The following is a 12,633-nucleotide window of genomic DNA, read 5'->3' as shown; positions in this document are numbered from 1 at the left end:
ATCCCCAGGAGCTCTGGAGAATGTTGAAGTCCAGGTAAACACTCAGTGGCTGAAATACACGTGGAGGACGTGTCAACACTGCTGTACTGTCATGTCTTGGACACAAAGATAAAACATGTGTAACCAGAAGAAGAACATCTTCTTATCCTGAATTGTCAAATCTGATAATATAAAGTTAGTACATTCCAAGTCCCCGCTATAAATTCATTTGGAATCACCCACTTCCTGTTTGTCAGTCGTCTCTTCCGCACGCAGCATGGATCAAGGAGCCACCAGGAGCCGGCACACACGAAACAAACATTTGGTGACTGCATCTTAAAACTATCAAGACATTTATTAGAATGTCTGTGTATTTAATCTGTCAGTGCTTTTTCACTGCTCACATGTGTTTTAAGGGGAAAACCTGTTTGATTTGTTTGCTGATTGTACACGGTTCATAAGTGGCACCAATTGTAAAGTGGCACAAGCTGAAATAAACAGCAATATGTCACCCCATTTAGGAACAAACAACATATATAAAAGTGATTTGACATTTTAAGAGTCACTTTTGACCAGATCTACAAATTTGTGATATTTACATTTCTTGTAAAAAGTGTCAACGTTAAATCTAAATGTTAAAGGTGTTTTACTTGACAAGATGAGTCCATACAAATGAACTTGCTCTTCACTTTTGACCAGATTAAAAGCAATACTTGTGCTATTTACATTTCTTGTAAACATACAATGATAAAATCTAAATGTTAATGTCAGTGTCTTACTTAACATGACGAGTCAAGACCAATTGACTTTAGATTCCAAACTGTGATGTTGTATGTTGAAATTTTCTCTCAGAGAATATTCACACACACCTGTGTTCTGAATGTGAAGTCACAGAAGAAAAAAGAAAAAAAACTGAATTCAGAAGACAGAACAAAGGTGAGTGAATATTTCAACATATTGTCAATTCACATTTTTTTTCAACAACCACTCAACTGTGTTTTTTTCCCATGGAACTTCAAATTTTACAAGTAAAAATTTCAATGCACAAGTTCAGATTTTTGTTCTACAAGTTAACTCATCAAGTCTACAAGTGCTTGCATTTTGCAGCATTTATACCTTGATAGATTTGCTGGAGCATGATGTTTTGAGGGAAACACACTAACAATGAAAATACAGTGATGTCAAACACAAAGTCTTCATTAATTTGTTGAGTATGCCCAGCAGCCCACCCAGCCATGCAATACAAAACATTTTTTTGCAATTCTTTTTATTTTTTAGGGGCATTTTGATAATAGCATCATGTCACTTTGCAATAAAATTTTAGCTACTTATTGTTTCCTGTCCCATAACCCTTTGTCATTATCTCTCTATACAGAGGCAAGTAAAAGTATTATAATAGTAGCTTCTAAAAAATTGTTTTGTCTGCTTTGTAACTTTTTTCTCTGCTTTTTTTCAGATCTATGTACATTGTACTAAGCAACAGTTAAGTATATTGCCATGACGACGTCCACAGACCAATATGAATGTTAAAAATGTAGGGTAGTAGTTGAACTTTTTGATCAAGGTGTAAGTATGTTGAGTAACTTTGTTCTGTTACTTCCCTTTCTGTCCAAACTTTGTGAAGAAAAAGTTTGTCTTGGCATACATCCAAAATTATTTATTTTTTTCTTCACAAGACGTCTTTATGCAAAGGGAAGTAAAAGTATTCTAATAATAGAATCTTAAAATTGTGTTGTCTGCTTAGGAACTTTTTACTAACCTTTTTTTCTCCTTTTTTTCAGATCTTTGTACATAAAAATTGTACAAAGCAACAGTTCAGTAGTTGATGTGACTCATCACGTCATATACTTAACTGTTGTTTTGTACAATGCCGAGCGGGACTGTAGTTCAATTTTAGCATTGTTGTTTGCAGATAAAAGTTTAGTATAACCCCCTACTTCTCTTTGTCTCCTATGTATAACCCCCTACTTACCTATGACCATCACTCTTCATCTGCAACCTCTTGGGGCCGCCCCCGACTTCATGACCTTCATCTGCATACAATATCACATCATGGTCATATACACCATCATGTTCACATACACACCATCATGTTCATATACACACCATCATCAATCTTTTCCGGGGTCCCTCACTCTTTTTACCGAGCGGGATTCGATACCACTTTGAATAGGACACCGCCTGATGCCGTGAACCAACCCACCACGCCACCCGACACACTCACTTCAGGGAACGTTTGTTGTACATCAACCCGCACTTTGAATGTGGACCTAGAATATTTCCTGAAAATGTTTGAGCTTGCGCGTCCGCACCATTTGTCGTCTAGACAGAGAGGCATAGTGTTCTCTCAGACGCATTAGATTTGCGACTCATGCAAAATTTAAACTTGTGTGCAAGAATCAAACTCACCTGCCAGGATTAGCATTCAGGGGCTGTTGGGGCCACCTCCCTACACCATCATCCCAATGAACCATCAGCAACTTTCAAGGGTCTGCAGGATTCAATACCACTTTGAATGGGACACGACCACACCAGAGGCCATGAACGAACCCACTACACCACCCGACGTGCTGCATGTCAGGGAACATTTGCTGCATGTCAGGGAACATTTGTTGTAGGTCAACCCGCACTTTGAATGTGAACTTAGAAAAATGTTTTTAAATTTGACTGCACATTTAGCCATCTAGACAGAGAAGTATATTGTTTTCTCAGATGCTTACTCTGTTGGCATTAGATATGCGACGCGTGCAAGATTTGAACTCGTGCAAGAATCAAACTCATGTCAGGATTTGCATGCAGCTATTTAACCAGGTGAGCGCTTCTGCCTGATGATTCAAGCTGCCCACCCACTCTAGGACTGTGTGCATCAATCTGAAGACCTTCATTTTGTCTGTCAGCTGCTAGATTTGAACTTCCTTCTCTGAGTTGAACTTCCACACCTCAATCAGATATTTAACCGAGTGAGCTACTTGGACAGACACTTCTGAGGTTCTACTCTGAATTTCTGATTGTTTGCATTGTTCATAAGACTTAAAGTTTCTCTGACAGATGCAAGATTAGAACCTACATCCTCAGATCCTCAGAAATATCTTGTGACAGTGATTCATTTTCTAGTTTTACTATTGATTAGTTGCATATTTTCTGAAATCATTTGGTCTATAAATGCTCAGGTGAAAATTAGCCATCAAAAACTACAGCACACAATGTTTTACAGCATAAAGAGCATAAAGCCTCCTAAATGAGTACACCACATTGATGGATTTAATTATGAAATGTACACAATTTAAATACATTTTCTCCTAAAGTTTTCAGTGAACCTGTTTGTGTTTTGTGGATTCATGTAAATGAAAACACTGTGACAAGGCTTCTGTTCAACATCTTCACTTAAAAATAAGTTGAAATGGCAGTGCTTGCAACTAGATAGAAACTTTTAAAGGATCTATAGAATTTTTTTGCAGAAAGATAGATAAGTAGAGGACTTGAAGCAGGTACTTTCAGGTTTCAGGTCATGGCCATAAACTACTAAACTACTGAGAACATGCACATTTTAAAGGTCGTTGCTCCTATTTGCCACTTTCCTGAACTGACACTTAAAGTAAACAGTCAAGATTAAACACACACTTCCAAGTTTTAGAACCAACATTCTACTTTCTTTCAATATTGACCATATGCTATGGGTCATAATCTTCAAATTTTTGTAGTCAAGCTGGGGATTGAACCAACAATCTCAAATCTACATCTGCGATATCTACCTCGCTGAGCTACTCAGCCGACGTTCAAGATTTTTTTTTCCCTTTCTTTCTACTTCTTCTTCCCCACGAAAAGTCTCAAACTTTGTAACCCTTCCTCAGATCGTCCTGTCCATCATCTAACAGCTTGAGCGAGTCAAAGCTCAGTCAGTGTCTGCAGTCACTCGAAGACGCATCACAACACTGGGCGGCTTCACTGGAGGGGAAAGCTCATGTTGACATGTCTACAGCCCCCGAACCTTCCACAATGGAGCTGTGCAAGGTCTTGGCTACAACGAACACGGAGACACACACGTGGATCAATGGGAAAAATAACAATCATTTATTACAAAAAACATAATTTAACCAAAATCAAAATTTCATTGTAAGTGGCAGTCAGTTAATCAGTAGTGTAGGTGAGGGGATGAAGGGGAAGGTATGGTGAGGTGGGTGTTGTATGGTGTGAAATAAAGAAACCAGAAAGCCAAATGTCTAACAAAGGACCAATGTGTGTGGAGCAGGAGAGGGCCATGAGCAGACTGGTGAGCCTTTTCATGTGCTGATTGGTCTCAGCTCCTCCCACCAGGTATCACCTGCTTCGACAGAGGGAAGAGAAGAGCATACGGAACCACGATGACAGCCACAGGGCCGTCACACCCCCCTCCATAGGAACAGGGTTCCTAAGGGAACAAGAGTAAGTTTAACATTTTCAAAACGATGTACAGCTAATCACTAGACTATACAACATTCATATTCGTATCCTAAAAGCACAATTATCTTGCTCCTACTACCCATGAAACATATTGCACAACCAAACTGTCTGCGCCCAGCACCACCTGCTTCTCATCCAACCTCAGCAACAGGATCCTATGAAGCAGATGAGGAAGAGAGGAAGAAGGGAGGAAACACGTTAGAGAGTTAATCAATGCAACATCACTAGCAGGGGGCTCTGGACAACGCCATGACATTGTCCTTCCCTCTAATGTGACGTATGTCAAGAGTATATGACTGCAAGAACAAGGACCAACGAACTAACCTTTGTTTAGGACACTTCAAAGAGTTAAGGAAGGTCAGTGGGTTATGGTCTGTATAGACTATCACAGCAGCAAGACCAGAAACAAAATAGACATCGAAATGATGTGAAGCCCAGACCAAAGCAAGGGCCTCCTTTTCAATGACTGAATAATTCAATTGATGTGAATTAAACTTTTGTGAAAAGAAACTCACAGGTCTATCAATGTTGAGTTCAGTGAGCCTCTGTCTTTGTTCACCGCAGAGTGCTGTTGGCCTTTTTGTTGTTTTCTTCCCCTTGTCCATGTTAGTGTTCTTTATAATAGAAGGCCCAGATGGATTGCTGTTCATTCCATTGGTTCACAAATGAAAGTTTTACATTTTGAGCATATGTTTTGACTCATTTCTTTTCTTTGAAATCACCAATGTAATGTACATGTTGTTCCTGTGAAGTATTCAGGCTCCTCCCGAGATTTTGTAATATATATTGATCTGATATACAATTGTTTTTAAGGCTCTTATTAAAAACGTAGAAATATCTTGGGACAGTGATTAAATCTCTATTTTTATTGTTTATTATTTGGGAATTTTCTCAAATTGTTTGGTCTATAAATGGTCAGGTGAAATTAGCCATCACAATATCTCGAAGTCCAAGGTGGAAACTGTTTTAAATGTCTAACCCCACACACACTTTCACGAATAGGTGCCTTCTTTACATTTGTTCCTCATATTTGTATAATTTTGCCTTTCTTATGTTTTCTACTGTGTGTATGGTGTGTGAGTGTTAACCAGTCACTGTGATCACATTTAATCCTCATTTAGCTCCCCCTAGTGGTCAATGGTATTAACAGCTGACTTTGAAATGTGTAACGGAAAAATGATCGAAATATGATAATATAGCAGAATAAACTAAATGTTGCTGGTTGTTTGGACAGTTAAATGGTTTAACTTCACCCCTGTGGACTCATTCTTGGTACATTGCAAGTAGCCGCCCCCTTTTTTCCTCTATACCTTCCATTGGAATCCTCCACTTCCTGTTTGCCAGTAGTCACTTCCGCATGGAGCTGGCGAACGCAGAACAAATATTTGGTGAGTACATCTTCAACTTTGAATGTGTCGGTGCTGCTTTTTCACTGTTCACATGTGTTTGAAGGGGAACACCTGGTCCATGTGTTTGCTACTTGTGCTTCAGCCTGACTAGCATCAGGAGCTAAACACACCTGCTGCTAGTTGTTCAGCGATGGCAAGTTGTGTTGACAGTGATGGAGGAAGTCAGATACAAACACACAGACTGAAGTTTACGCAAATAAAAGAAACACTTGCACAATAAGTCATTATTTGCTTTTAATTATATTTAAAGTGTTGAAAGTAACACGAGGCTAGCAGCAACACTGAGACTGTTATGAATGAATGTGTTACCTGTCTGCTGTTGTTGGATCAGTGGACTAATCCAGCTGACCTTTGAGGGATTTTGGCAAAATGATATAGAAAAATAAACATGTAATGTAATGAATGATAAAAATGTAGTAGAGTAGAAAACAAATCTCCTTAAGTAAAGTACAGATACATGAAACTGTACAGTAACACAGTAAATATACCGGTCAATGGATACACTTGTGTCTGGTGCAGTAAGAAGTCGGATCACAAAGTGTTTTACTTGACACGATGAGTCAAGACAAATGAACTTTGGATTCTCACTTTTGTCGTCTAGAAACTAAAGCACGTGCAGTTGCCATTGATTTGAAACCTATTGATATGTAACCAGTTTAGTCCTGCTCCTCCTATGTGTACTTGTCTGAGATGCTGGTTTTGTTCTACTCGAATTCTACTCTTAATATTTTGTCTTTTCTCATGTTGTTATGCCTGAACCTGTGAGATCCAAATGTGAGATTTGTGTGAAGGTAAATATGTTGTAAAATGCAGGCGCTTGTAGACTTGATGTGTGAACTTACTCTTTAAACTTTCACTTGTAAAAAATAAATACAAAATAAATGACATAGTATATAGTAAGGCATAAAACCGCATAGTGTTGTATGGCATAAAATGTGAAACAACGACATAGTATCGTATGGCATGAAAACTGCAAAAAAGGACAGTATATAGTATGGCATATAATGTGAAACAACGACATAGCATAACATATGGCATAAAAACGGCATAGTATAGTATGGCAAAAAAACGACATCGTATCGTAAGGCATAAAAACAGCATAATATAATATGCCATAAATACTGCAAGAAATGGCATAGTATGGCATAAAAAGTGCAAAAAACAACATAGTATAGTAATGCATGAAACGGCATTGTATAGTAATGGTTAAAAACTGCAAGAAATGGCATAGAATAAAAGCTGAAAAAAACGACACTATAGTATGGCATAAAATGTGAAAAAACAACATAGTATAGTATAGCATTAAATGTGGAAAAACGGCATAATAAAACATAGCATAAAAACTGCAGATCTTAAAGTAAACTTTTAGTCCCTTATTGATTGTCTCTAAGACTTTTACCCGTGTATCATGCACATGATCTACGGACCCCATCAACCCTCATTCGCAGTTCATCCGTCTTTACCAGTGAGTCCACTCCATCCATCCACCTATGATTCTTAAATTTCCTATTCAGATGATCCGTTATACACTTGTCCTGCTTTTCATTTTCCTTTTCAATATCTTTACCATAATTTGAGCGGAATGATACTAACCCTAAAATGCCGGAACCTTAAACAGATTTTTTAAAAACAAGAAAAAAATGTACCTGAGAAAGTAATGGCTTGTAATATGACATATATATTTTTAATTTGTGCCTTTAAGCATATGCAGATCAGTGTCTGTCCATGTCTTGTAATGTACTTTTAAGTGTATTTTTCTATTTTTTTTTTTAATTGGGTCACCTCAGGTCATTTGTTAAATAGAAGTAAAACCAATTTTAAGTATATAGACTGGTGGTGCAGTGGTAAAGGCAGTGTGTCAGTGGTGAAAGGTTGATAGTTCAATCCCTGTTCAAGACAAAGCAGTGATATAGGATAGATGTTTAAATTTTTACGGATTTTGGCTAAAAATGGCTTTTTGGGGGGGTTTGTGTTTTTTTAACTGATCTTTTTCATTTTTTTGTATTTTTCCATAAAACTTTATTTGTAATTATGTATTTCTTAATGAATGATTACTTTTATTTTATGCATTTATTAATTATTATTTTATATTTGTATTTTCAAATATTTTTTTTATTTTGAGTTTTTTAGACTTCATATTTTATTATCCTTCATCGGACAGCGCACTGTTACCATGCTAACCAGTGTATCCAATGTGGCACTGAGTTGTGGCCTCTCAACTGTCCACTCAGGGGAACCTCTCCAGTGAATCTCTCTTCACATTCACCGCATGGAGCATTTTCTCCTGCTTCCCTCTATCCATTGACAGGAATGGCGCATGGACCATTTTCTCCTGCTTTCCTCTAATGCCGTGTACTTGAGGAAATTCCAGGTCCGTGTTTGAATGTGTCCGCTCTTAGCCTCAGCCTTGAACCCTGGGTCTCTCGCACCAGGGCCTCGCGTCTTACCGCTCGACCACCATCTTTCACACTGATGTTGGTCCTGTTTGTCATCATGAACATCAGACATTCAGGAGGGCAAATTGTAAAATCGTTGTAGGCAGGAGTTGAACCATGGACCTTTTGCAGAAGAGGCCAAAATCTTACCACTGTACTATCGTCTTACTCAGAAAAAGGTGCCGTTTTTTCAGATTTAATTTTCTGTCGGCTTTTGAGAGGACAAACTGCTAAAGCTTTCAGTCAAGTAAATTGTGTTTTGTAGGATTCATGTAAATGAAAACACTGCTACAAAGTTCATGTTCAACATCTTCACTCAGAAATAATTTTAAATGTATGTTTCGTTTGAATCCCAAAAGGAGCCAGGCCTCGATCTGACAACCATTGGCACAAGAGTCTAAAATCTTTCCACTGCACCACCGTTCTACTCAACAAACACAGGCCCAGTTTTTTCACATTTAATTTGCTTTCGGCTTTCCAGAAGACAAACTGCTAAAGATTTCAGTCAACTTCTCTGTGTTTTGTAGGATTTATGTAAATGAAACACTGTTACAAAGTTTCTGTTCAACATCTTCACTCAGAATTAAGTTTAAACATATGTTTTGTTTGAATCATATCACAATAATGTCCCAGCCGGGTCTTGATCTGTCAACCTTTCGCATGTGAGCCAAAAGTCTTCCCACTGCACCACCATCTTTCAGGGAAAGCTTTGGTCCAGTTCTTCACCTTTAACTTGCTATCTGCTTTCAAGGGGACGGGCTGCTAAAGTTTCCTATCAACTTGTTTGGGTTTAATAGGATTTATATAAATGAAAACAGTGCTGCAAAGTTCATGTTCAACATCTTCACTCAGCTATGATGTGTGGGTTAAATATTGAATATTGACTGTTTACTTTGGGTAATTGACTTCAAATTTCTCAAAAAAACTGGGGATTGAACCAACAATCTCAAAACTTCAAATCTGACATCTATCTCACGGAGCTACGCAGCCACACTTTCATATTTTTTTTGGAACTTCTACTTGTACTGCGTCACAAAAAGCTTAAGCTCAAGCCACTCTGATAACATCATGTCTTTCATGAGTGTTGGGACTGCTCGAGCCAGTCAAAGCTCAGTCAGTGTCTGCAGTCACAACACCCAGATGAAAGACATCACGTTTCATCAGAGTTGTTTGAGCATGAGATTTTTTTGAAGCAGTAGAAGTAGAAGTTCCACATTTTTTTTTCAATGTCTGGCTGAGTAGCTTGGCAAGGTTGATCACAGACTTGACATTTTGAGATTGTTGGTTCAATCCTCAGCCGGTTTGGAGAATTTTGAAGTCAATGCCCCAAAGTGAACACTCAATAACTGAAGGAAATGGAGGCTGTTGACAGTTGATCAAATAGCTCAGACAGTTAAGTGTTGGTTCTGAACCTTTGCAAGTGAAGGTTCACTTCCAATAACCTTCACATTATACTATGAAGACTGGAATTTGAAGTTCAACACCAAATGCAAGAAAGAAATGTCTGCCACGTGTCAAACCAATTAGCTCAGGCTGTAAGATGATGGGCTGATGTGTCTGAGATCAAAAGTTCAAATCTATTGAGACTCTGTACATTTTCAAGTTCGACGACTCATCCTTGGTACATTGCAAGTAGCCGCCCCCTTTTTTCCTCTATACCTTCCATTGGAATCCTCCACTTCCTGTTTGCCAGTCGTCACTTCCACATGGAGCCGGCGAACGCAGAGCAAATATTTGGTGAGTACATCTTCAACTTTGAATGTGTCGGTGCTGCTTTTTCACTGTTCACATGTGTTTGAAGGGGAACACCTGGTCCATGTGTTTGCTACTCGTGCTTCAGCCTGACTGTCAGACAACTGTAGCTTAGTTGGATAGAAGACTCTGAGGTTGAGAGTTCGACTCTTATGAGAAACTGGGAATTGTGAAGAGTTAAAAGTGCTACGAGAAATGGTCCTGGCGGTTCAACACCAGGGCCTCACTGTGACAGTAATGGTGAGGGTTGGGGATGTGGGGCCGTGTCTCCCCCCCGGCCCCCCAGAGAGATAATAACAAAGGGTTATGGGACAGAAAACAATAAGTAGCTAAAATTTGATTTCAAAGTGACATGATGTTATTATCAAAATGCCCCTAAAAAACAAAAAAAATGCAAAAATAAAATTTGATTTGCATGGCTGGGCGGGCTGCTGGGCATAACCAACACATTTACTAAGACTTTGTGTGTTTGACACCACTGTATTTTCATTGTTGGTGTGTTTGCATCAAAACATCATGCTCCAGCAAAGCACTTGTCGACTCGATGTGACAACTTGTGGAACAAAAATCTGAAATTGTGCATTGAAATTTGTATTTAAAAATATATATATATTCATATAAATGTAACCTGAATTTAAAGTCCCAGGGAAAAGAAACACTTTCCTCAGAACACAGGTTTGTGAATATTGTCTGAGTGAAAAGTTCAGCATACAACATCACATTTTTTAAGTGTTGTTTTACTCCTGGTACCTCAAATTGAGGTTACATGTGTATGAATATCTTTTACAAGTCAAAGTTTAAGATTCAGAGTTTTGTTCAACAAGTTACATATCAATACGTTGCAAGTCTATGGCAACTGGACGTACTTTAGTTTCTAAATGACAAACATGAGAGTATAAAGTTCATTTGTCTTGACTCATCATGTCAAGTTTAACACTTTAACATTTCGATTTAACATTGACATATATTTTTTACAAGAAATGTAAAAATCACATCGGAATGTACTAAGTGAGGTTTAGTCCACAGGGGTTTTTTTTGTTTATGTAATATATATCTAGATTAACAGGTTTGGGTTTCTTCTGCTTACACGTTTTCCCCAAGACATGACACAATACAGCAGAAGTTATTAATCTATTTTCTGTTCATATATTAACAGTTTTATAATTTGACTGAGTGATGGGCCAGTTTGAAGAAGGTTAAATAAAAAATCCATTGACACGTCCTCAATGTGCATTATTCCAATAAGTTACAAATTTCAGCCACTTATTGAATTTATGTCCTCAATATGACTCGCATTCGGTATTGGACTTCAACGGTGTATTCAGTATTGTGACATTTTTTCTGACAATTCAAAAATGTTATGTTACAAATGTATGTTGGCTTTTTTAAATACTTTCCAATCTTTCATCAGGGTGTTGGACCTTAAACCTTACAAACGAAAGAATTGAGCCAGTTTTTTTGGTCTTTCTTTTGGTTGTCTGAAAACTGCAAAGGTTTAGTGTTCCATCCTCTTTGTCAGACAGTCTCCTTTAGTACTATTCAGTCTTTATTCTTAGCGTTGGACTTCACTTCAAGAGCCCCTGGGAGTCTTTCAGCACCCCAGGCTACCATGTCTTACCTTTTCTTGGTTCCTCTCCGAGAGCTTTGAAACTTCACCTGGGCAATGGACTTGTTTTACATTAAAAAGGGAATCTTCACCGCATTTGTGTTAACAATCCTCTTTTTGGATTCATTCGGGGGTTAAAGGAAGAATGACAACTCGAGACACCCACCTTGTTTGGGTTGATTGGCAGGTGTTCATTGAAATGCAGCTTGAAAGAGCTTCCTGTCTTCACACCGATAGCTGTGAATGACCCAGGTAAATGTCAGGACACCTCGCAGAATGGAGTTTTGTTCGACCAGAGCAATCTCTAGAGTGGCCCAGTGGGAACCGAGCCATTATTTGACCTCGTACATTAGAGATCATTTCAGGGTTCACCATGCATTCTTTCACACTGTGTGCTATGCATGCACAAGCTTATTATTGAATGGCATTCACTTGCGATACAGTCTTAAAGGCACATAACACCAAATACGCCTATCAAATTAGTTGTTCCTACCTGAGCAGTTCCCTTTCCCGCCCTCTTCCATCTTTGCGAGAGGTCGATGTGATTCATTTCTCGAGCCTTCAGTTAATCACCTGCTTGTTTACCATAATTATTAAGCAAAGGTTGTTTTTTTCCAGAGTCGTTGTGGGGCTCTCAACTCCCAGTGCTCGCACTCACAATTCTAATTAAAACTCATCACAACATGATTATTAAGTGACTTGTTTATGAAAACTGGCGAGTTGGCTGATAATTTCCACTAATTTCCACTTTCCACTAGACTTTCTTTCTAATTACTAACTCGTGGCACTCAAGCTCATGCCCCGGGAAGATGCCAGCACGCCTAAACGCATGCAAGCCACAGCTGGATTAGTCGGTGAGCCTCTACCCAAATCATCTGCCTATAATAAATCATATTGAAAATGTTTGTGTACAACATGCTTTTTTGAATCATTGCATAACACTGGGCATGGCGACATGCAGGTGGAATGAAGTCATCCTTATAGCCCTAAAAAAAATGTATACTCAGCTGCA

Source organism: Scophthalmus maximus, chromosome 1 (assembly GCF_022379125.1).
Source record: "Scophthalmus maximus strain ysfricsl-2021 chromosome 1, ASM2237912v1, whole genome shotgun sequence".
In the NCBI taxonomy this organism is placed as follows: Eukaryota; Metazoa; Chordata; class Actinopteri; order Pleuronectiformes; family Scophthalmidae; genus Scophthalmus; species Scophthalmus maximus.
Note: the sequence above shows the minus strand (reverse complement) of the source record.